The sequence below is a fragment of the Oncorhynchus clarkii genome, chromosome 22, assembly GCF_045791955.1.
Source record: "Oncorhynchus clarkii lewisi isolate Uvic-CL-2024 chromosome 22, UVic_Ocla_1.0, whole genome shotgun sequence".
In the NCBI taxonomy this organism is placed as follows: domain Eukaryota; kingdom Metazoa; phylum Chordata; class Actinopteri; order Salmoniformes; family Salmonidae; genus Oncorhynchus; species Oncorhynchus clarkii.
Genome location: NC_092168.1, coordinates 17,580,380 through 17,607,301, shown reverse-complemented (window position 1 = coordinate 17,607,301; position 26,922 = coordinate 17,580,380). Strand labels below are relative to the sequence as shown.

The 26,922-nt window shown below is 42.1% G+C and overlaps 1 protein-coding gene across 3 annotated transcripts in view; it reads left to right on the top strand.

The window, feature by feature from the left end:
- Positions 1 to 26,922, top strand: part of LOC139380500 (E3 ubiquitin-protein ligase Midline-1) — a 66,963-nt gene that overhangs the window by 10,493 nt on the left and 29,548 nt on the right. Inside the window, exon 1 of one of the 3 annotated variants that reach the window (XM_071123207.1) lies at positions 26,075 to 26,334. The exons of the other annotated variants lie outside the window; for them this stretch is intronic. The gene's annotated coding sequence lies outside the window, so the exon portion shown is untranslated. Of the gene's footprint in view, positions 1 to 26,074; positions 26,335 to 26,922 lie in introns of those variants that run through there. 3 annotated transcript variants of the gene reach the window in all.

The window sequence follows — 26,922 nt, the reverse complement described above, 5'->3', positions numbered from 1 at the left end:
GTTTGAAAAGACAGACTGAGTGGGTGGGGAGATATCTTAATGATGTGCCTTGCGAAAGTATTCGGCCCCCTTGAACTTTGCGACCTTTTTGCCACATTTCAGGCTTCAAACATAAAGATATAAAACTGTTTAAAAAACTGTTTATTTTTTTGTGAAGAATCAACAACAAGTGGGACACAATCATGAAGTGGAACGACATTTATTGGATATTTCAAACTGTTTTAACAAATCAGAAACTGAAAACTTGGGCGTGCAAAATTATTCAGCCCCTTTACTTTCAGTGCAGCAAACTCTCTCCAGAAGTTCAGTGAGGATCTCTGAATGATCCAATGTTGACCTAAATGACTAATGATGATAAATACAATCCACCTGTGTGTAATCAAGTCTCCGTATAAATGCACCTGCACTGTGATAGTCTCAGAGGTCCGTTAAAAGCGCAGAGAGCATCATGAAGAACAAGGAGCACACCAGGCAGGTCCGAGATACTGTTGTGAAGAAGTTTAAAGCCGGATTTGGATACAAAAAGATTTCCCAAGCTTTAAACATCCCAAGGAGCACTGTGCAAGCGATAATATTGAAATGGAAGGAGTATCAGACCACTGCAAATCTACCAAGACCTGGCCGTCCCTCTAAACTTTCAGCTCATACAAGGAGAAGACTGATCAGAGATGCAGCCAAGAGGCCCATGATCACTCTGGATGAACTGCAGAGATCTACAGCTGAGGTGGGAGACTCTGTCCATAGGACAACAATCAGTCGTATATTGCACAAATCTGGCCTTTATGGAAGAGTGGCAAGAAGAAAGCCATTTCTTAAAGATATCCATAAAAAGTGTAGTTTAAAGTTTGCCACAAGCCACCTGGGAGACACACCAAACATGTGGAAGAAGGTGCTCTGGTCAGATGAAACCAAAATTGAACTTTTTGGCAACAATGCAAAACGTTATGTTTGGCGTAAAAGCAAGACCCTGAACACACCATCCCCACTGTCAAACATGGTTTTCTTCAGCAGGGACTGCTTTTCTTCAGCAGGGACAGGGAAGATGGTTAAAATTGATGGGAAGATGGATGGAGCCAAATACAGGACCATTCTGGAAGAAAACCTGATGTAGTCTGCAAAAGACCTGAGACTGGGACGGAGATTTGTCTTCCAACAAGACAATGATCCAAAACATAAAGCAAAATCTACAATGGAATGGTTCAAAAATAAACATATCCAGGTGTTAGAATGGCCGAGTCAAAGTCCAGACCTGAATCCAATCGAGAATCTGTGGAAAGAACTGAAAACTGCTGTTTACAAATGCTCTCCATCCAACCTTACTGAGCTCGAGCTGTTTTGCAAGGAGGAATGGGAAAAAATGTCAGTCTCTCGATGTGCAAAACTGATAGAGACATACCCCAAGCGACTTACAGCTGTAATCACAGCAAAAGGTGGCGCTACAAAGTATTAACTTAAGGGGGCTGAATAATTTTGCACGCTCAATTTTTCAGTTTTTGATTTGTTAAAAAAGTTTGAAATATCCAATAAATGTCGTTCCACTTCATGATTGTGTCCCACTTGTTGTTGATTCTTCACAAAAATATACAGTTTTATATCTTTATGTTTGAAGCCTGAAATGTGGCAAAAGGTTGCAAAGTTCAAGGGGGCCGAATACTTTCGCAAGGCACTGTATACAGGATACTACCATCAACATCAAAACCTTCATTCTGAATCACAATTCCATACCTAAAACCTTGATTTTGGGCAACATTATCTGACTGGACTATTACCACCAAGGATCATCAAGAAATAAAACTTAGAACAAACCAAAACCTGCAGAAGAAACACATTGAAACACACTGAAATTAGCACTGAAGTGTGAAGTGAGAGGTGTGAAAACTCTTGAGCATGACAATGGCAAGATATTTTCACAGCCCCCTCCATCTGTGCAGAGATATCCTCCTCAGAATCTCAAAAATACTGCGACAGGACAGCTTTGTTTGGACGTCGTAAAGGACCATTTGCCGAAACTGAAAATATATAGTTAGCTAACAACCTCCTTTTCCACATGGAAAAGACGGTGGACAGAGACTTGTTAGCTACGTTAGCTAGCTAGCTGGGATTTTCTACAAGTAATCTGCCTCCCGAAAAAAGTTGCTCCCAAGTGGGTGTAACACCTACTCCCGTTGCCTGCTGCACTGCTGCATGGATTCCACCTGGTGATCTGTTCACCGTCTGCCCTGGCCTGTCTCCCCCTGTCTGGCACAGGTAACCCCACCACACTCCCTCCTCTCTCCTGAGCTTTCACTCTCCTCCAGCACACACACACTGTTGGGGTAAGTGACTCTGAACTTACAATGACTAGCCCCAAGTCGTTATATTTTTCTCTTGTGCTTTATGCTATTTGCCTCATGACTCTTGCGTGCTTTGTTGACTATGAACTTGCTTGTTATCTCAACCGTGGTACTGACTATGTTTGTTCTCACACTCGGGACTCTGACTCTCTATTGGTTATACAGACTCTTGGCCTCCCATCCTATTCTAACCACATTTCACCAGCTTTTTATTCATGTTACCTGATGAATTGCTGTACGTTATGATCTTGTTGCCATCTAATGCACATTCAAATGTTCTAAATCAACACTGCAGAGCTCTCCCTGTCCTCTGCCGTGCCCTGATTGTATTACTGCTGCTTATATCTGGGATTGTGAATGTACACCCTGGCCCATCTACAAGCCCCAATTCTTATTTGTGCTCTGATATCTGCTTCACTGATGTATGCTCTCTTCAAAGCCTTGGTTTTCTGCATATTAACACTAGAAGCTTATTATCTAAATTTGATAAATTGAAAGTGTAGGTTCACAGCTCCAATCCAGATGTGTTGGTCATTACTGAGACGTGGTTAAGAAATATTGTTTTGAATACTGATGTTAACCTTTCTGGTTACAACCTTTTTCGTCAAGACAGATCTTCCAAAGGTGGTAGAGTGGCAATCTTTACCAAGGATTACCTTCAGTGCTCGGTTGTCTCCACCAAGTCTGTCGCCAAACAATTTGATTTTCTGGTTTTACGCATTCCACTTTCAAATAACTCTTTGTTGACTGTTGCCGGGTGTTATTGGCCACCATCAGCACTGGCCTGTACACTAAACACCCTAAGCTCTCTCCTGGCCCTTTACACTAAGTCTGAATTTGTCCTGCTAGGCGACCTAAACAGTGACATGCTTAAACCACCTGACCAAGTCCTAAAGCAACGGGACTCCCTAAATCTTTCTCAGAAAAGGCTACTCTCCTTGATGTTATCTTTACAAATAATCCTGATAGGTATCATTCTGGTGTTTTCTGTAATGACCTTAGTGATCACTGTTTTACAGCCTGTGTTTGTAATGGCTGCTCAGTGAAACAACCTGTCCTGATTTGTCATGGCCTGATTTGACCTGGCCTCTGTAAGTTGGTGTATAATCAGCTTGACCCCGTCAAAGACGCTTCTTTTTTTGATATTTTCAGTGGTATCGTTAACAAATATGCGCCCATAAAGAAAATTAGAATTAAAAACAGGTTCAGCTCCTGGTTCGACCGTGATCTGGCAGAATTACTCCACCTCAAGAATTCCATTTGGAAAATTGCTCGGCACACGCATATTCAGGTTGACTGACTGTTCAGACAAATTAGAAATAAGTGCACTCAGGCTATCCGGAAGGCCAAAGTTAGTTACTTTAAAACATCTTACGGTTGAAATCCCGTTAACGGGATCGATTTGACAACAGCCAGTGAAAGTGCAGGGCGCCAAATTCAAACAACAGAAATCTCATAATTAAAATTCCTCAAACATACAAGTATTATACACCATTTTAAAGATAAACGTGTTGTTAATCCCACCACAGTGTCCGATTTCAAAAAGGCTTTACGATGAAAGCATACCATGTGATTATGTTAGGTCAGTGCCTAGTCACATAAAAAACACAGCCATTTTTCCAGTCAAAGAGAGGAGTCACAAAAAGCAGAAATAGAGAGAAAATTAATAATTAACCTTTGATGATCTTCATCAGATGGCACTCATAGGACTTCATGTTAGACAATAAATGTATGTTTTGTTCGATAAAGTTTTTAAAAAGTTTTAAAAATCTCAGTTTACATTGGCGCGTTATGTTCAGTCATGTTTTGCTTCCAAAACATCCAGTGATTTTGCAGAGAGCCACATCAATTTACAGAAATACTCATCATAAATGTTGATGAAAATACAAGTGTTATGCATGGAATTAAAGATATACTTCTCCTTAATGCAACCGCTATGTCAGATTTCAAAAAAGGTTTACAGCGAAAGCACAACATGGAATAATCTGAGTACAGCGCTCAGAGACCAAAACAAGCCATACAGATACCGGCCATGTTGTGGAGACAGCAGAAATCAGAAATAGCATTATAAATATTAACTTACCTTTGATGATCTTCATCGGAATGCACTTCCAGGAATCCCAGTTCCACAATAAATGTTTGTTTTGTTCGATGAAGTCCATCATTTATTAGTTCACAAATCCAAATTCACAAGGCGCAGGCACTTAGTTCAGACGACAGTTCCATTACAGTTCGTAGAAACATGTCAAACGATGTATAGAATCAATCTTTAGGATGTTTTTATCATAAATCTTCAATAATATTCCAAACGGACAATTCCTTTGTCTTTAGAAATGAAAAGGAACAGAGCTCGTGCTCACGGCCGCAGCGAGACAGCTCATGGCATTCTGCCAGACACCTGGTTGAAACAGCTCTTATTTGCTCCCCCTTCACAGTAGAAGCCTGAACAAGGTTCTAAAGACTGTTGACATCTATTGGAAGCCTTAGGAAGTGCAATCGGACCAAATTTTACACTGTATATTGGATAGGCAAAGACTTGAAAACCTACAAACCTCAGATTTTTCAATTCCTGGTTGGATTTTTATCTCAGGTTTTTGCCTGCCATATGAGTTCTGTTATACTCACAGACATCATTCAGACAGTTTTGAAATTTCAGAGTGTTTTATATCCAAATCTACTAATACTATGCATATCTTTGCTTCTGGGCCTGAGTAGCAGTCAGTTTACTCTGGGAACCTTATTCATCCAAGCTACTCAATACTGCCCCCCAGCCATAAGAAGTAGGAGCAGTTTTCTCTCTGTGGGTCTAACCCCAAGAAGTTCTGAAGAACGGTTAAAGACCTGGAGCATAAACCCTCCTCCTCACAGCTGCCCATGTCCCTTAATGTTGACGATGTGGTTGTTACTGACAAGGAGAACATGGCTGAGATCTTTAATCACCAGTTCATTAAGTCAAGATTACTATTTGACTCTGCCATGCCTCCATGCCCGTCCAACATTTCCTCATCTCCCACCCCTTCTTGTGCGACTATCCCCAATGCTCCTCCCTCTTTTTCCCCTGCCCGCTGCAAAGTTTATCCCTGCAGGCGGTCACTGAGTCCGATGTGCTAAAGTAGCTCCTTAAACTTGACCCCCAAAAACATCTGGGTCAGATGGTTTAGACCCTTTCTTCTTTAAGGTTGCTGCCTCTATGATCGCCAAGCCTATCTCTGACCTTTTTAACCTATCTCTCCTCTCTGGGGAGGTTCCCATTGCTTGGAAGGCAGCCACGGTGCATCCTTTGTTAAAAGGGAGAGATCAAGCTGATCCTAACTGTTGTAGGCCAATTTCTGAATGACCTGTTTATCAAAAGTGTTAAAAAAAACTTGTCAATAATCAACTGACTGGTCTTCTTGATGTCTATAGTATTATCTCGGGTACGCAATCGGGGTTCCACTCAGGTTATGGATGTGTCACTGCAACCTTAATGGTCCTCAATGATGTCACCATTGACCTTGATTCTAAGCGATGTTGTCCTGATGCTTTTAATGACTTTGCCAAAGCTTTTGAAACGGTAGACCATTCCATTCTTGTGGGCCTGCTAATGAGTATTGGTGTCTCTGGGGGGTATTTGGCCTGGTTTGCTAACTACCTCTCTCAAAGAGTGCAGTGTATAAAGTCACAACATCTGCTGTCTCAGACACTGCTAATCAACAAGGGAATATCCCAAGGCTTGATCCTAGGTCCCATGCTCTTCTCAATTTAAATCAACAACATAGCTCAAGCAGTAGGAAGCTCTCTCATCCATTTATATGCTGATGATACCATCTTATACTCAGTTGGCCCCTCCCCGGATGTTGTGTAAAACGTTCTACACACAAGCCTTCTTTGACCTTAACCTTGTTCTGAACACCTCCAAAACAAAGGTCATGTGGTTTGGTAAGAGGAATGCCCCTCTCCCCACAGGTGTGATTACTTAGAGCTTGAGGTAGTCACCTCATACAAGTACTTGGGAGTATGGCAAGATGGTACACTGTCCTTCTCTCAGCACATATCAAAGCTGCAGGCTAAGGTTAAATCTACACTTGGTTCCCTTTATCATAATCATTCCTCTTACACCGCAGCTGCCAAACTAACCCTGATTCAGATGACCATCCTACCCATGCTAGACTAAGGAGACGTAATTTATAGATCGGCAGGTGAGGGTGCTATCGAGCGGCTAGATGTTCTTTACCATTTGGCCATCAGATTTGCCACCAATGCTCCTTATAGGACACATCACGGCATTCTATAGTCCTCTGTAAACTGGTCATCTCTGTATACCCATCGCAAGACCCACTGGTTGATGCTTATTTGTAAAACCCTCCTAGGCCTCTCTCCCCCCTATCTGAGATATCTACTGCAGCCCTCATCCTCCACATACAACACCTGCGCTGCCAGTCACATTCTTTTAAAGGTCCCCAAAGCACACCCATCCCTGGGTCGCTCCTCTTTTCAGTTCGCTGCAGCTAGCGACTGGAACGAGCTGCAAAAAACAATCAAACTGGACCGTTTCATCTCCATCTCTTCATTCAAAGACTCAATCATGGACACTTCCTGACAGTTGTGGCTGATTCGCGTGATGTATTGTTGTCTCTACCTTCTCGCCCTTTGTGCTGTTGTCTGTGCCCAATCATGTTTGTACCATGTTTTGTGCTGCTACAATTTTGTGCGGCTGCCATGTTGTGTTGCTACCATGTTGTAGTCATGTTGTGTTGCTACCATTCTGTGTTTTCATGTGTTGCTGCCAAGCTATTTTGTTGTCTTAGGTCTCTCTTTATGTAGTGCTGTGGTGTCTCTCTTGTCATGTGTGTTTTTGTTCTATATTTTTATAACATTTTGTATCATTAATCCCAGCCCCCATCCCCGCAGGAGGCATTTTGCCTTTTGGTAGGTCGTCATTGTAAATAAGAACTTGTTCTCAACTGACTTGCCTTGTTAAATAAAGGTCAAGCAGTGTGGTTGCAGACAGCAGTATATTGCAGTAAAGTCACCTCAAGCTAATTTGGTAATACACAAAGCTACTCAAACATTTAAATTGCATGAATGTTGTATTTTCATTTTAAATATACATCTCCCATTTGTCATGTCTTATGTGATGCGGTTCACAGCACCACTGATAGTGTTTTGAATGACCCTTCGCCCCTTTAGTTCTGTGCTGGCTGAAGACCGAGCTAGCAAGTAAATAGCTAACACCAGACACAGATGAAAGGGGAAACATATAAGTATCTTTGCCATAGATGAATAGTGTAAACTTTTAAATATATTGGCTGACACCCCAACTTTATGATCTTACGTTGATCTGGTTTCATCCAAATATCACCCTACTCCATGAAAAACATGATTTTGACTGTTCATGACCTTTAAATAAATGTACTTTCATTTTAAATGGATGAATACAACAACCATGTCTCTGTAACTAACAAATGCAGTCATGGGTGGCAACTGCAATTCACTCGAAAGGCAATCTGTTATTTTTTAACATTGTTCCAGTGTCTATACAAGTCCACACTTTCAGTGTTGATTTAATACTGGAGAATATTCTGTGCACACTCAGACTCAGACACATGCTTGTTGTTTTTTTTTACACTGGAGAATTTGCTTTTCACTGTTAATAAACAGCACATCTCCAAGTATTTTCCCATCTATGTTCTTAAAAACATACCTCACTGTGTCAATTCAGATCATGGCTGCCGTTGAATGGCTAGAGCTTGTGTGAGAGAGAGCAGAGGAAAAGCTGCATGGAATCTGATGCCACAGTGCTGGCAGGCAGGGCCGTAGCCATGGAGACAAATCAAGCTGTAGTATAGCCGCCCTGTACTCAAAGGAAAAGCATAACTTCCAGGTCAATGCCTCTTATAGCCCCTCACAGCCAACTAATATGTTATCCAAGCTAATCAGAATGCAGTCCAAAGGTTGTTTACATTAAGGGCATCTTGTGCTGTGGCACACACATGGCTTTCCAGTTCCTCTCGCTTGAAACTCAACCACAGCTACTCAAATGAAAAACCCGAAGCAAAGGTAAAGAGGGTACTAGATGTTATCTTCGTTGCTATTCTTTTGTTTGTATTGTTGATAGATTAGAGGAGGGTTCATCATTTATTGTAGTAGAACACTGCTGCAGAGGTAAATGCATTTCTATGTTTATTTATTTGATCCATCAACCATGTGTGTTTCAGTAGTGAGCCCTTGGGGGAGATCATCTTACTGATAGGCCAGCAGAGTAATTAAAATCTTGAACCTTTGCCATGGTTACCGTGTGCACATAGAACTGTCCCTGGGGACAGTAGAGTAAGGTAGAATTAAACAGGAGTGATAAGGTTCTCTCAGAATGGTGCAGATTGTGTTCAGTGCAGTGCAGTTCATGCTGGATTCGTCCCTCAAGTCAACATTGTGTATCTTGGGTGGTTGAGTACACAGTCCCATGTGGCTCAGTTGGTAGAGCATGGTGCTTACACTATCAGGGTTGTGGGATTGATTCCCATGGGGGACCAGTATGAAAAATGTATGCACTCACTACTTACTGTAAGTTGCTCTGTATATGAGTATCTTCTAAATTACTTAAATTAATATACACACAAAAAAAATCTAGGACTTTGGAAAGGGTGATGGTTCTATGTGCAACCATATTGACACAAAGGACCATTTAAGTTCTTATTTACAGTTCACAAAATGATTATTTGCTCTTTTAGTGATAATTCAATTGTAAGTAGCGGCAGCGTTTTGTGCAACCATGAGTGAGAGTGTCATTCCAGTTTATCTAATGTGTTGTGTTATGCCACTACATATTATAGATGACGTTGGCCAGTGATGGTGTCTTGTGAAAGATGACCAATTTGGTCAGTGGTTCTCAATTCTCTCCATAAGGACACCCAGCTGTTTCAAAGGTAGCTCACCTGATTTCACTTGTCAATGAACACAGTAATAACACCTCTGGAATATAATGACCGACCAGAATAAAAAAAAGTCTGTATGGTTCTTCAAAAGGATCTACAAAGAACCTTTGAGAAAGGTTGAGAAAGGTTCTATAAAGAACCATAAAAAAGACCTGTGAAAGCCACAAAAATGGTTGAAACCATGGCGGAAAGTTTTTTTGGCGCTATATAAAACCTTTTTTAATGGGTCTTTATAGAACCTTGGGAAAGGGTTCTTTTCAGAACAGTGCAAGTTCCATTTAGAATTTTATGAGCATGGTTCATTATAGAACCTTCAAATAAGTGTTCCGCTAAATCTACAAAATTATGTTTTTCATGAAGTTGATACTTACCGCACAACCCCTATCTGATTCTATTATTATTAGATGTTTTAGTGTGTAGATAAATATTCTATACGACCTTATAATAAGTCTGAAAAACGTTGCCTAAAGCATGCTTTCACTTAGATTACGTCTGCGTTTTCTCCCATCTGATTTGCTAACACATGGACACATCAACACATGGACACATCAATGAAGAAGTCCTCCTTTCCCCTAGATCTTCTCCCATTGTATGGCCTTGCAATTGCACATTTATTTCACCATGATTTCATGAGGAGCTTTTATTGAGCCGTGTATTCTTCATGTATCTTTTGTGATGATGTATGGTTGTGATGCAGCGATGCAGCAGAGCCTTGGAGACTGACCCCATCTGTGTGCAGCCTGATCCCCAAGGTTCCCCCCTACTCCCCCGTCTTTGTTTGCTTGCTCTTTTGTCTTACGGAGGGGAGAGAGGGGAGCGACAGGGGAGTGTCAGGTCCAAGAGCACAGTCCCAGCCCTTAATGGATGCCGCGTCCATGAAATAACCCAGTGCAAGTGACGCTACTCCAGCCCGTTACACGCTTCCATGAGCATACGGCTGCAGCTGGGTCAGGGGCAGAGGGAGGGAGAGGCACCACACTAACTAGGTGGCTGTGTTTTGTTTGGAGCCAGAGTTTCATCCATGTGCCAGTGACATGCAGTATAGTGTTTAACCGTTCAGTGGGTGTTGCATCTCTCCTCCGTTGGACAGGACCACCCTGGACCATAGCATGTGAGTAGTGCTTGTACTGCAAGGGCTGAATGTTGTGGAAAGTTGTTGTAATTAATGATTCTAGCTATTTATCCTGAGCTTGAACGTGCCATATATAGGCATAGCTTCTTGAGCTTCTTGACATGGTGATCCATGATCTGGACATGTGCAGTAGAAGTTAATTTGTAATTGTGTTGTATGAATCCTTAAGATTTGTATTTCTAGTTTGAGGTTTTTGAAGGACATAAGATTTGAAGGACACAACAGCATATTGATTAATAAAGCATTTTTGTGGACCTTGTTAAGCCATTTTTTGGAAACATGGAATAATATGGCTCGTTTTGAGAATATGGCCTGTACCTGAAATCTTGCATTTTAGAAGTGTATTATGTTCAGAAATCTTCAATATGAATCTATCTGTTTAGTTGGAATCATGTGGATTAGTTAAATTGTTCAACAACCAGATCACAGCAAGTCAATTATGAACTGTTGGATGGATCGGTGTTAATCCAGTCCATATGACACATTTCTGACACACCCATGTGCTTTAGACTCTTGGATCCATCAGGCCTCAGTGCTTTCTCTGTTCCATCCCTTATCTTCTACTTCAAGAAGGTTTTTCTAAGCCACAATTTCTTATGTTTGACGTGCCAAGCACCACCAAGGAAATAGCCCTGGGCTACTAATGGATTTATTTAGCATGGATGAATATTAATCTGTTTGGAAGAATTGTTCTATATTATGGTAGTCATCAGAGCAAATGGTAAATGCTCATATATACAAGACAATTACTTCTAAGTAAATATTTCTGAGTGTAAATTACGGAAGAGGTTTATAAACTTTTAATTCACTGATGAATATTCAAAGAATTCAGAATTTGATGAAGCTGTATTTGTTGCTACATTGAAAAAAAATTAAGGTTCTTAAAGTGGTTCTTCCTCAGTTCTTAAGGTTCCTTCAAGAACTCTTGCCCAAATAAGCACCTTTGAGTTACGTATGGGGTTCTTGACATGGCATCTGGTACTTCAGAATTCTTAAAAGGTTCTTCAAATGAATAGAAGCATGCAGATGTGTCCCTTTCATAGCACACAGCAAATTGGCCAGTGTTAACTAGTGTTTGTTTGTCAGTGTAACATTTCTAGTGTTGATTCAAGAGTTCAATTAGCACTGTAATGAGTTAAATTAACACTCAGTGGTGTAGAATAACCCCAGTGTTGGTATTAAGGTACAGCAGTCTAATTTCTTAATCTTCCCAACCCCGGCAGTCATTCTGAATGCAGGTTGTGAGTGATTTTTCTTCTGAAAATATTTAATGTCCCCAATAAGGCTGGATTCCAATAGGAATTACACTTCACTTTGCAAACCAGCATAAATGTGATATGCAGGCCTGATGTGGGCAGTAATCTATGAGTTACAGGCCACTGTATAGAGTAAAAGAAGGCCCTCAACTGAAAGCCTTGTCTTAAATAATTACATTTTTATGACAAAGTTATACATGAAGGCCATAGTTATGTTAATTAATAATCATCTCACTGTCACTAGCAAACACAGCCATGGGTGGCACTGGTAACTCTACAATTCACTCTAAAGGCACGCTGGGAAATATGTAAATAAGGCTTAAAATCCTAAAGCAGGGCTATTCAATTCCTCTCCTAGAGGGCTGAAACATTTCTGGTTTTGGAATCTTTGTATGGTTCTTTTAAGAACCATCCCATTTATGATTCTTCCGAGACTCCAAAATAGTTTCCTATTTGGGAACTATTTCCTTATTTGGGCCTCCCGGGTGGCGCAGTGGTTAAGGGCGCTGTACTGCAGTGCCAGCTGTGCCATCTGAGACTCTGGGTTCATGCCCAGGCTCTGTCGTAACCGGCCGCGACTGGGAGGTCCGTGGGGCGACGCACAATTGGCCTAGCGTCGTTAAGGAGGGCTTGGCCGGAGGGATGTCCTTGTCTCATCGCGCACCAGTGACTCCTGTGGCGGGCCGGGCACAGTGCGCGCTAACCAAGGTTGCCAGGTGCACGGTGTTTCCTCCAACACATTGGTGCGGCTGGCTTCCGGGTTGGATGCACGCTGTGTTAAGAAGCAGTGCGGCTTGGTTGGGTTGTGTATCGGAGGACACGGGAGTTGTAGCGATGAGACAAGATAGTAGCTACTAAAACAATTGGATACCACGAAATTGGGGAGAAAAAGGGGTACAATTTAATTTAAATAAAAATAACCTTATTTGGTTCCAACTTGCAGCTTTATTTTTAATGTTTAACCTAATTCATCTCGGTCTCAGTTTGGATGCTATATACTTCAGTCAAGTACAACACTGTCAGATGTAGACTACAAATTGACGTAACAGAAGTTGATTGTTTATGGTATTATTATGTTGTTGAGGGAAGTTTATTAAAACGTTTTAATAGTTAAAAAATGATCATGCTTTTGTTTCTTTAGTTTTTCTCTCAGACAAATCATAAATGTAGCTTTGTGTGTCAGCCTGGATTTAGGATCAGTTTGGATTTCATGTGGGTGAGGTGGAGACAGTTGCTTAACCACAGTCCAGACATGTCCCTTTTGGAGTGGTTCAAAATGTAACCAAATAAAACCGTTTCCACTCAATCCTTATTTCAGCTCCAAATGGGTGTGATATTGGACTTGACCTTCTGCTGCTAAACCAGTTGTTACCAGTAGAAACGTTTTGTCCCCAAATAACCTAACTGCTGAGGAAACAACACTGCTGCATCAATCATAATGGAATTTCTCAAAAAGTTGAGTGGAAAATGCTATTATGGACCAATCCTGTATACTCTGGTGCTTTACCTGGAAGCTATACAGAAGCAACTATACAGAAGCTGTAGCATAAAAGTTATTTAAATGCAGTATTTCTACAGTGTAGAAATATATTGTCAATTGTGTGTCAGATGGGTACAGGGTTGGTGTCTTTTAGAGTTGGCACATGTGGTATTGTAATGAGGGGGTGGGACATACTTCTGTCAAGCGAAGTGAGAATAATCGAACACGGCTTTGCGTGTGTACAGCATATGTGTTACAGTCATGAGTTGTGTGCATATCCTTTGTCCGATCTTTTTAAACAAGGGCAATGTATACATGTTATAATGCTGTTTTAATTTAATATTTAACACACTACATTTCACACACTTTAATTGGAAGCTCCGGTCAAGCTAAAATGTGAAGAGAGGGGCAGGCAACCCAGGTTTACTAAACGTCAACTTGAACACCTCTGTTATGAATCCTTTGTGCAAACCTTCCATCAGTAACACTCCTCAAGCCTCTCCATGTCAAGTCGTCAGCTTAAGAACAGAAAGACCCTTCACAAGTCCAGTTGCCTTGTGCGAAGAGAGTCTTTGTAAACAAATTGCTTTGCCTTTTCAAAACATTTGACCAGTCACCACAGTAAGAAGAGGAAAGCTTGCGGGTGAGGAGAGCAGGAGGAGAGTGACAGGCAGCCATGGGCCTCAGTAGGAGACAAGCAGGCTTTGATCTGGGAGAGAGAGAGCTGAGCTGGAGGACTTGCCATGAAAGGATTAGAGTGCTGTTTGGCACAAGAGCCAAGATGCACTGTCGAGCTGTTGCACACCACCATGGCAACCAAAGCCTTACACCTCCCCGCCAACTCTCCTCAATGCCATCCCTACTCATGCATTTAAAAATGCTCTTATGTCTTGAAGAAAATGCTCACACTGTGCTCGCAAGCTAAATGCCTGTAGATATGTAACTGTGGCATATGAACAATGAAATTGTACGGTGAACAATAATGCATCTAAATAGCTAAGTACACATATATTACATGTATCAAGAATCTTATTGCAAATCAATATTTATTTTTTATTTTATTTAACTTTATTGAACTAGGCTCGCCACCTTTATTGAACTAGGCTCGCCACCTTTATTGAACTAGGCTCGCCACCTTTATTGAACTAGGCTCGCCACCTTTATTGAACTAGGCTCGCCACCTTTATTGAACTAGGCTCGCCAACAAATTACGATTTACAATGACGACCTACCCCGGCTGACACTGGGCCAATTGTGCGCCGCCCTATGGGACTCCCAATCACGGCCGGATGTGATACAGCCTGGATTCAAACCAGGGTGGCGCACTGAAATGCAGTGCATTAGACCGTTCCAATATCAATGTACAGGCCAGCCCAGCTGTGCCACCTCCACCTCCCCCATCCCCAAATCCCCACACACCCATTTCCATACCCCCATCCCCATGTCCCCATATCCCCACTCGCCGATATCCCTCTTATCCCATACATTGCAATTTCGTAATTACCATTATAAAACAGGTAGTTTGGCTTCTGGATACTGATTGGCTGAAAGCCGTGGTATATCAGAAAATATACCATGGGTATGGCATAAAATTACTTGTTTACTGTTCTAAATAGGTTGGTAACTAGTTTATAATAGCAATAAGGCACTTTCTGGTTTGTGGTATATGGCCAATATACCACAACTAAGGGCCGTATCCAGGCATTCCATGTTGCGTTGTGCATAAGAACAGCCCTTGGTCGTGGTACATTGGCCATATACCACACCTCGTCGGGCCTTATTGCTTAAATCAGGGATGTCTCCTTGGCAGCCAGCCCCCTCAGTCTCCACCACCAGGTTTGATTGACATCCTCCCTATGGAGGAGGGGGATTATTTACATCCCAAAGTCTCCAGGGACCAAGTTAATGATCCCAGCCAACAACACAACACAAAGAGTAAAAGCCTGAGAAGTCTCTGCAGTCTGCTGGAGGTATTTGGATCGCACTCTTTATGAGGAGGATTAGAGAAGAGAGAGGGGCTGTGTGTGTGTGTGTGTGTGTGTGTGTGTGTGTGTGTGTGTGTGTGTGTGTGTGTGTGTGTGTGTGTGTGTGTGTGTGAGAGTGAGAGAGAGATGAGAATTTCACAGACAGTGGCAAAGACGAGACCAGGAGAGACCAACCATGTCAGAGAGAGAGGCTCCTGAAGGAAGGAAAGTGGTGTTCTCAGCTCTTTCCCGCTCTTCAAGGTGTCTAAGCCAGTGCTATGTTCATCTGTCACCCAGGCTGTGTGTGGAGAAGTGACTGGTAAGAGATAATCACAAGATTCTCTGTTTGTTTCCATGATGGGAGTTTCTGACCTGCCCTCTGATTCGTGGTCAGCTGGCCGCAAGCCTCAGCTGATCTTATCGATAGTGTGTACATACAGGAGAGCCATTTTTGTGTTTTTATTAACAAAGACATCAAATTCAAGCATCACAGTAGGTGTGGTGATGGGTACAGTTTATCCTTTGTAGGATGACATCTCTCTCTGTGTTAATATGAAGAGAATAGTTTAGTTTGTGCGTTTGGCTCCTTTATTATGCAAAATAAAATAGAAAATATAATTTATTTAGTTTATCATACTATTACGAATTATCAAAATGTTATACATTTGAACCACTTTTAAATTAACATACATGGGTCATTGTTAATAAAAAACATATGTAAGACAGTTATATTGCAAACTTTTATATACGTACAGTACCAGTCAAAATTTAGACACACCTACTCATTCAAGGGTTTTTCTTTATTTTACTATTTTCTACATTGTAGAATAATAGTGAAGACATCAAAACTATGAAATAACATATATGGAATCATGTAGTAACCCCCCCAAAAAAGTGTTAAACAAATCAAAATACATTTTATATTTGAGATTATTCAAAGTAGTCACCCTTTGCCTTTATGACAGCTTTGTACAGGCTTGCCAAACTTTTGACTGGTACTGTATATATCATAAAACATAGTACAATTATTTTTTCCCCCCACTTTAAATCTAAGAATACCAAGGGAAGTATTATATTTGTTTTGTGTATTACTTAAAATACTTAAATATCAACTTCATTTTATAAATAATTTACAGAGAATAGCTGTCCCTCAATTTAATGTCACTGGTGTTACCCCATTATAACAACCACAATAAAAAAAACTAACTTCTTACCTGGCCAAAGGTTCATTGGATGAAGGGCTGTTTTCAAAAGCACATGGTGAGTCTGCACTCTCTCTTCATATGTTAGCAATTTCAGGTGAAGCCTTAAGATGTGTCACTGGTGTTACACAGTTTAAAGTAAGGGTAAAGGGACATTTAATTAAAATAGTTGATGAAATCAAATGATTAAGTGATTTATTTAGAATTTAAGAAATGTGGTTTGGAAACTGTGGCCACCATCTTAGATATTCTATATTTTCTGCAGATTTGTCACTAGTGTTAACATCACTGGTGTTACTGTTCCTGATGGTTTTAATAGAATAATCTGAAGATTCGTTACTGGTGTTTCTGGTCACTGGTGTTACAGTCACTTGTATTATTATAGAAAAATGTGTTTTGTTTAAAGTAAATTATTACTAATCAAAAACATTTCTTAATTTCATCATTAACCTTTTCTGGTCTTTGAATATATATGCAAATTAAATAATCAAATTACATTCTGGAAAGGTTGAATTGTCATTCAAATAGGCAACACCAGTGAAAAAGGCAACACTAGCATTTTGTTTTTTTATGTAGTGAAAATATCAAAATACTGTGGTGTTTGCGAGTTTCCCGATCTTATAATTTCGATAGTTTAAATAACAAATGGACTGATAGGGAAATACAGTTAACGCCAAAAGGCATTTTAATGTTTCAATGCAAAGGGTAACGGGGAGTTGTGCAAAACAACCAACCTAGCCTGAGCTAGATAAATCACAGTCCAGCAGGAGGTATCTCCCCAGAGAGATAAACACAAGAGAGACACTGGTTATCTCCCCACAAAACCTATGAGCAGCCCTTGTCTATTACCACCCATAAACATTGAATGTGACTGGTGCTGACAGGTTGGGGCAGGGTCTGCCCACCCTACCCCTTGAGGGTCGCTACATTGCTCCCTCCCTCAAGTCCTCGTCCCCAAGGATAAAGTATCTGAACGCTGTAGCCTCCGGGTTGGAGCAATGGGGGTAGGCGGAGAAGGGTGTCCAGCTCTGGGTGCGAGAATGGAAGCAGGGAATGTAGTGTTTGGCCTTGATGGAGGCACCAGTGCCCCCATCGGGGTCACCACTTCACCTGCATGCGATCTTGTGTAATCAAAATCAAATCAAATTGTATTTGTCACATGCGCTGAGTACAACAGCTGTAGACCTTACAGTGAAATGCTTACTTGCAATCCCTTAACCAACAATGCTTTAAGAAAAAAAAATGTGTTAAGTAAAAAATAGAAATTAGAAAATGTTAAAAAATATATAATAATAATTGAACAGCAGTAGTAAAATAACAATAGCGAGGCTATATACAGGGGGTACCGGTACAGAGTCTATGTGCGGGGGCACCGGTTAGTTGAGGTAATTGAGCTAATATGTACATGTAGGCAGAGTTAAAGTGGCTATGCATAGATTATAAACAGAGAGTAGCAGCAGTGTAAAAGAGCGGTCTGAGTAGCCCTTTGATTAGCTGTTCAGGAGTCTTATGGCTTGGGGTAGAAGCTGCAAAGAAACCTTTTGGACCTCGACATGGCCCTCTGGTATCGCTTTTCTGTGCGGTAGCAGAGAGAACAGTCTATGACTAGGGTGGCTGGAGTCTTTGACCATTTTTAGGGACTTCCTGATATAGAGGCGCTGGATGGCAGGAAACTTGGCCCCAGTGATGTACTGGGCCGTACTCACCACACTCTGTAGTGCCTTGCGGTCAGAGGCCGATCAGTTGCCATACCAGGCAGTGATGCAACCAGTCAGGATGCTCTCGATGGTGCAGCTGTAGAACCTTTTGAGGATCTGAGGACCCATACCAAATCTTTTCAGTCTCCTGAGGGGGAATGAGCTTTGTCGTGCTCTCTTTACGACTGTCTTGTGTGTTTGGACTATGATTTGTTGGTGATGTGGACACCAAGGAACTTGAAGCACTCAACCTGTTCCACTACAGCCACATCGATGAGAATGGGGGCGGGCTCGGTCCTCCTTTTCCTGTAGTCCACAATCATCTCCTTTGTCTTGATCACGTTGAAGGAGAGGTTGTTGTCCTGGCACCACACGACTAGGTCTCTGACTTCCTCCCAGGCTGTCTCATCGTTGTCAGTGATCAGGCCTACCGCGGTTGTGTCATCGGAAAACTTATGATGGTGTTGGAGTCGTGCCTGGCCATGCAGTCATGAGTGAACAGGGAGTACAGGAGGGGACTGAGCACGCACCCCTGATGGGCCCCGTGTTGAGGATCAGCGTGTAGGATATGTTGTTTCCTACCCTTTCTACCTGGGGACGGCCCGTCGGGAAGTCCAAGATACAATTGCAGAGGGAGATGTTTAGTGCCAGGGTCCTTAGCTTAGTGATGAGCTTTGAGGGTACTATGGTGAGGGCACTATCCTCCACATCCTGTCTACATTGTCCCCAGTAGAAGGATTGGTGGGTTCGCTTCAGTCTCTTGGTAACACCAACATGTCCTATACCAGGGCATCCATGGTGTAGCTCGAGCACTTCTTCTCTCAGGACCTCGGGGAATACCAACTGCAAACAAGCCTCACCTGTGGCTGGTTCCAACCTGCTTCTTTTTAGTGATCCATGTCTTATTTCTAACCTAGGCCACTATGGCCACAGTTCCCTCACTATGGGTGACTGCTCCACCACCTCATCGCAGGGGGGCAAGATCTTTCCTCCACCCAGCCAAACACCATCTGTTGGTCGGGATCAGCCTGCTGTGGTTCTATCCACCTACCAGTGTCTGCTGGCAACAGTGCCAGCACTTCACGAGCATCTGTGCGCTCACAATGCTTGCACTCAGGACCACATGGCCGCCTGGACAGTGCATCAGCATTTTAGTGGTTCTCCCCAGCACAGTGAACAATGGTGTACTGGAAAGCCTGCAGCTGCTCTATCCAGCGGGCGACTTGGCTCTCAGGTTCTTCAAAGGAGAGAAGCCACTTCAAAGCTGCATGGTCTGTTCGTATAAGGAAGGGCAGGCCTCAGAGGTGGTGGCGGAAGTGATGAGTAAAGTCCACTACTGCCAAGAGTTCTCGGCGAGTGACAGAGTAGTTCCTCTCCGCCTTGTTGAAGGTACTGTATATCTATAGTATGCCACTACACGCTCATCCTCCGGGGTGACCTGTGACAGGACTGCTCCCAGACCCTTCCGCTGGTATCGGTGGCCAGGGTGAAGTGTCTCTGTGAGTCTGGGGCAACGAAGATGGGGGCTTCACAAAGGGCCTTTTTCAGGGCTTCAAAGGCAACCTGCTGCTCTTGGTTCCACTGGAAGTCATTCCCTTTCTTCAGGAGCCAGTTTAGAGAAGCAGCCACTATTGAAAAGACTTCAACAAATCCCCTGTAGTATTGGGCTAGGCCCAAGAATGCCGGTACTTAGTGAATGTCTCTGGGGGCAGGCCAGTCCTGAACTGCAGCATTTTGTCCTCCATTGTTTTGAGGCCCTCACTGCTCACTCTGTGGCCGAGGAACGTGACCTCCCTTAGCAACACTTTTCAGGGTGCAGCTTGAGGCTGCACTAGACAGCATTCAGGAGGCATGCCAGCCAGTACTTTCTCCATCAGTCGTTCAAACATTGTTGGGGAGTTGCATAGTCCGAACAGCATGGTCTTGAACAGCCACAGCCCCTTTCCTGTGGTGAAAGCAGTCTTTGCTTTGTCCTCTGGAGCCATGGCCACCTGCCAGTAGCCGTTTCGAAGGTCCAAAGAAGAGAACCATGTGAACACCATCACCAAGTCAAGGGACTCATCCACCCGAGACAGCTGAAAGGAGTCCTTGACAGTTATGTCACTTACCTGGTTGTAGTCCACACCTGGGGGTCACTGCTTGGATGAGTGTGGGGAATAGAGGTTGAGTCAGGCTGGGCATTGTTGGTGTAATCACGTCCACAGGGTGCTGTACACTGGGAGGTTGCAGAGGTCACGTGCCTGCTAGTGGGGTTGAGATGTCTTCTTCCAAAGGGCAAGGCTTCGATAGTACTGGGGTCTGGAGGGTCTCAGTCTTCGGGAACACCGAAGATGTATGGCAGGACTGCCATAAAAGATTATAATCTCAGCGCGAAGATCCAGCTGTCAGCATGCCCTGCGTAGGAAGTCCAAAATCAACAGCCACTTTTCTCTGACCTCTGCAACCCAGACGGGGTGGTGGAACGTTCGGTCTCCAATATGTATGTCCACATTGGCTGATCCCATCACTGGAGCCTGAAAAAAAAATATTCTGATTGGCTGGACCTGGCTCCCCAGTGGCTGTGCAATCCATAGATTAGGACAGAATTAATTTATGTAGATTTCCTTATATGATCTGCAACTCAGTAATAGCTTTGTATGTTGTGTATATATTTTTGAAAAGTATTCAGACCCCTTGACTTGTTCCACATTTTGTTATGTTACAGCCTTATTCAAAAATGTATTAAATACAAAAATGTCCTCAATCTACACTTAATACCCCAAAATGACATAGCGAAAACAGTTTTTTTTTTAATTTTGGGAAATGTATTAGAGTGGCCAGACGGAAGCCACTACTCAGTAAAAGGCACTTGACAGCCCACTTGGAGTTTGCCAAAAGGCACCTAAAGGACTCTCAGACCATGAGAAACAAGATTCTCTGGTCTGATGAAACCAAGATTGAATTCTGAATGCCAAGCTTCACGTCTGGAGGAAACTGGTGCATGGTGGTGGCAGCATCATGCTGTGGGGATGTTTTCAGCTTCAGGGAATGGGAGACCAGTCAGGATCGAGGGAAAGATGAATGGAAAAAAGTACAGAGAGATCATTGATGAAAACCTGCTCCAGAGCACTCAGGACCGCAGATTTGGGCGACGGTTCACCTTCCAACTGGACAATGACCATAAGCACACATCCAAGACAACGTAGGAGTGGCTTCGGGACAAGTCTCTGAATGTCCTTGAGTGGCCCATTCAGAGCCCGCACTTGAACCTAATCAAACATCTCTGGAGACACCTGAAACTACCTGTGCAACGACACTCCCCATCCAACCTGACAGAGCTTGAGAGCATCTGCAGAGAAGAATGGGAGAAACTACCCAAATAGAGATGTGCAAAGTTTGTAGCTTCATACCCAAGAAGACTCAAGGTTGTAATCGCTGCCAAAGGTGCTTCAACAAAGTACTCAGTAAACGGTCTGAATACTTTTGTAAATGTGATATTTCAGTTTTTATTTTTAAGAAATTAGCAAAACCTGTTTTTGCTTTGTTTTTACAGGATATTGTGTGCAGATTGATGAGGGGGAAAAAACAATTTGTGACCGACCGGCTCAAATCGTTCTTATGTAGCAAAATTTGAAATTGTGTTTTTTTTTACATTGGATAAAAGTAGAGACTCAGAGCTACAAATGGTATATCATACAATATAGTTGAGAAACAATGGGAAAGTAATTTTGCTTTGAAAGTTGATAAACTTTTGAGAAAATGGCCTTTAAATATTTTGGTGCTACTAATGGAGAGCCCCTCTTTGTCTACACCCATTCAGCATCTTTCACACCCTCTTAAGCTTTAGCCCCACCCATTTCTTTAAGGGTTGATCCAAGCGTTCTGTACTAACAACAAAAATCAAACACCCAAACTCACTTGATAGCTACTTTGAGACAGAAATAACAGAACAGCTCACTGAACATTACTGCCCTAGCAGGCTGTTATGTAATCCAGAGCGTTGGTGACTGTAACTGTGCTGTCAGATTGAGAGTTCAGAGTGCACACCCAACGCTCTGAACCTCACAATGGCAGTCAAGCACCCAAGCTAACTGGCTGACATTGGCTAGCTTGCTAGCTACTTCCATACACATAATGAGAGAACATCCCACTCTGACCATTTTTCTCGCCCTAGCAGAGCTAGTTAGGCTGTGTTCATGTTATCCAGAATAACTGTGCTGCTGGCAACAATTGACTTACTCTTTCTTGCCGACGTTTACTGACATCGGCCATGTTCAATGGGTGTTTCAGCAGTTATTCTGCGCTCTGGCACAAACAGATGAGAGTGCTATGATATCGGAGTACATGGCCAGACTGAATTTACGAACGCACCAAAATGGTTACTTGGATAATGGAGTCTTTCGGTAAAACATGTAGCTAGCTAGGCAAACAATGTACCATAATCCCAACTCATGACGTTACTACCCTGCATGAATCTACAGGTAAATAAACCAACCAGGTTCAATGTTAGCTAGCTAAGAAAGGTATTTTCTCCATCTCCTTAGCTATCATCCACTGATTTCAAAACTCGGTCCTCCAGAAAGTGGGGAGCAACACATAAGAAGTTTTAATAAGCGATACATCATTTTTATTTTTTAAAGATGCATTAGACAGGATTACCTAGACATACTGACCAGCTCAAATAGACAGAAGTGTGCCACATGGCAGACCAATCCAAACTCATCTCTCAGCATGTCCAGCCCACTCATTATCTCAGCCAATCATGGCTAGAGGGAAGGTTGCTGCCTTTTCTTTAGCTAAACCAACTAGGCTCGTAATTGAACAATTTGATTAATCTTTACAGATGGCAAATTCACATGTTCGAGAAGGCATTTCTGCCAAAAAACACATTTTGATAAAGAAAATAAGTTTACGTTCTAACAGGTCTCTTGTGAAGTAATGAGTCCCGACATAAGCCTAGTTTCCTGAAACGGGTCACATTTAATCAATTTTAGAATAAGGCTGTAGTGTATTAAAATGTGGAAAAAGTCAAGGGGTCTGAATATATTCCGAATGCACTGTATATGTGTTGTACAATTTCTATTCTAGATAACATTTTCTTCTGAATAATGTGCCAAAAATGCATTAAACATACATATTTACATTTGTATAGTTAATTGATAGCGCCTCACTTGCATATTAGAAACAAATATTTAAGAAACATTTTAATACAAACATTTATTATATTTAGTGACCTCTTAATCACATCACAATAAACTTTTGCCAGCTAAGGGAGGGGGGGGGGGTACCCAATTAGGGTGTGGTGCCTGGCATTAAATCCATCTGGAAAGTAGAGGTCACTATTGATTGATAGTGGCAGTATTTATACACAGCTATTGGCCAGTGTCCAATATAATACAGTGAATAGACAGGGCTGGAATTGTGTCCTACATATGTAGGATCAAGCTTCTTGTGTATTCATGATTTAAAAAGGTTTCTACAGTCATTGTCATTTTCACGCAAAAAATGCCAGACTTGATTTGACCTAACAAAAAATGGCTCAACCCCTACAAAAAACAAGAACAATAATTAGAAATCCACATAACAATTCACATTTTCGGTTGCTGCAGTAATACTTTCCTGCTGTAGCAAACTGGCTCAAATTAAGGCAACTCTACAATATTGTTTTGTGGCAGCCCTCTGAGGGACTGATATGCCAATGTTGATTAGGATGAAGAAGGAACAATGGCAGCAATTGTATTTACTGTAGGCCATCAACGTCATACTGGAGCAGATTTCCATGACAGACGTTATGCGGTGTGCACTGGCCACTCACACTTCTCATCTCAGAGGATTCTGTTTTGATTAGTTGTCAAAATAAACTGTGCACACTACTGTGGTTTTGTACCACATTTTAAACCACAGTATTTCATCACGGTAAGCCCAGTTGCTCTAGTGTAATTGGTTACTGAGCTATTGTTATTCATTGCTCAATCTTTGCTCAACCAAAGAAGAACTGGATGTCTCTTTCAGTGGTATGAAGTGAAAAAGGAAACATGAGCGTTCTCATGGCAGGCGTCCGGCTCTGGGTAATTACCAATCTAAATCGATTACTGCCTGAGTTCTGTAGCCAGCATGCTGTGCTGGAGCCTTAGCACGGTAAACTAACACAGGGTTTATTATGAGATATCAATAGTCATAGTGATCCCATGAGGTCATTGATTAAAGGTAATTTCAGGTAGTGGAACATGTGAGCTGAGCTACGGTATATACCTTAACCTTTAGCTATGGAGGTGTGATGGAAGCCAAGGTTTTGCATTGCTCAGATGTTATACGATGTGATGGTATCAGCAGGCGGCTGCCAAACTTTCCTGGTAGCTGCAGACGTTAGGAGAGGAAGTTTTTTTCCTCCCCACATGACCACAGAGCGGTGCAACTGGTGCCAACAAACTGAGACTATCAACACAGTCTCAGTCAACTGTTTCAACCACAAACACATTCCTCTCATTTCCATGTTTCAATGTCCAGTAAAAGTGTTTACCGGGCAAGATGGAGCGTGTGCTCGGTGCAAGAAACTTGCACGGCGCTTGTCAAGTTTGATAGAAGTCAAGATAAATCATCCCGGTGTTCTGCTTTTTTGTCAGGTCAGCATTATGATCATGTTTCCAATGAGAATGCTGAAAAGATGCTGTTGTGACAATGAACACAGTTTTCATAAAGAAGCGAATGGGTAACAATATAGCCAATATGACTATGAAAGTCATTAGTTTTTTTTCCACTGTGGGTGTTGCTGACCTGTTAGATCAGTGGTCTAATTCTGTGGAAGTATAATACAATCTGTAACGTAACAATATAATTTATATGGTAATTTGGGGTATTATCAACGGTAACAAACTCTTTGGAGCGTATGATGACCTAGCTAGCAAGTAGCTAGCTAACACCAGACACAGATGGAAGGGGAAACATATACATGTAAGTATCTTTGTCATATATGAATAATGTACACTTTTAAATATATTTGCTGACAAGGCGGTACTTATTGAAATTAGGTAGGAGAATATCATGTTACCATTGGTGTACTAAAATGAGAGTTAGGGTGAGGTCACCCTATTGCCTTAATAAAACCCGCCTCCTGAATCCAAGTGTTTGACATTGGGGAGGGAGCCAGTAACTTTATGATCAAACTATCTCAATATAAAAGCAACAGTCATTTTTCATACTTTGGTCATCTTACTTTGATCCAATGTCATAAAAAAACATGATTTTGACTGTTCATGACCTTCTAACCTTAAATTGTTGAGCATTTTGCCCTATCGTCGCTACCAGTTCGGAAGCCTTTGTTAAAGCTTCTAGAAGTGCAAGTGATATCAAACAACAAATATTCATCAATACAGTATACTGTAATGTGCAAACACTTTACCTAGCAGCCAACCTGCTTGCACCAATCCCCTGTAATTACAGTAAAATACTGTGAAATACAACCCCCCTCCCCTCAATAAATGTTGTTAATTCATCCATTCATTCATTAATTCCGATTACAGTATAATTTACTCCTTTTTTTTTACAGTATAATACAGTCAATATTAACTTATTGTACTGTGTGTCATTACTCAGTACTTGCTTTGATACCGTATTTACATTACAGTAAGTGTACAGTAGTATGAAATGCATCATTTTACAGTGCATGCATGGTAACGTCATTGACTGTTTTACTTGGCTATATGACTCTGGTCTGTGTTGAGTTTCCCGGGGACTGGTGTGAGAACCACCACCTCATATTGTTACAGATGTGTTTTTCATCAATTAGATCAACATTGGTATGTTGTGGCGCATTAAAAAAATAATTGTGATATACTGGATTAACAACTGGATTGTTATACCTGTTGTGGTTTTATACATCAACGGCAAGTAATTTAACCTACATAAATTATGATTTATTGTTATTGGATTATAAACATGCTCTAGTACAGTAATACCATATGTGCCATTTGGATATACTGTCTTAACAGAGCATTAGATGGCAACGCTTCTCAGCTCACAATCCCTGAACAGACACCCCCCCTCTCAGAGGTCCCTCCCCCTCTGTGTGATTGGTTAGGGCAACAGTTTGTAGCCCACAGGGGCCAGATACAGTACTCAGTAGAACAGAGAGAAAAGGAGGACAGCTTCAACCCTCCTGCCTCTTCTCAATAGGCTGAGAGGACAGGGTTAGAGGACCAGAAACTTAAATCAGAGCCAATATACTGGTACTGGAGGTAAACGCTTAAGTAGGGGTGAGCTAGTTTGTCCAGATTGCTTCAGTGGATTGGCCTAGTACAGTATTACCAGACTTGTCAACTGTGAGACCTCTTTTCTTTTCCCCCTGTTTGTGGATGATGGGACTTTAGCCATGTGGCAGGTAAAAAAGAGGTTACTGCTTACTTTGGGGTTGCTTATTTTCCTTCAAGCAAGTGGTTTCTCTCTCTCTCTCTCTCTCTCTCTCTCTGTGTGTGTGTGTGTGTGTGTGTGTGTGTGTGTGTGTGTGTGTGTGTGTGTGTGTGTGTGTGTGTGTGTGTGTGTGTGTGTGTGTGTGTGTGTGTGTCTGTCTGTGTTGGGTGTGTGTGTGTGCGTGAGTGTGTGCCTGTGTGTGTGCCTGTGTGTGTGTGTGTGCCTGCGTGTGTGTGTGTGTGTGCCTGTGTGTCTGTGTGTCTGTGTGTGCCTGTGCAGTAAGTGCTTGATATCAGTGTGTCGACAGAACAAGTTTCTGAGACTCGAGGCAGGGTACAGTTCAAAAGCTGATGTCACTGCTGCATTGCACTCAGAAATGCCATTATGTTTGACGACAGATGAATTATCAAAGTCACGTTACAGAGTGTAGAATAACACAGCGGTGGAGAGGCCATGTGAATGTGAAAGGAAACAACACATCAATGGTGTGATTATGTGCGATGGGTCGTCTGTAATCAGCATTCTTTGGATGTCACCTCATTTTGTGATGAGAAAAGCC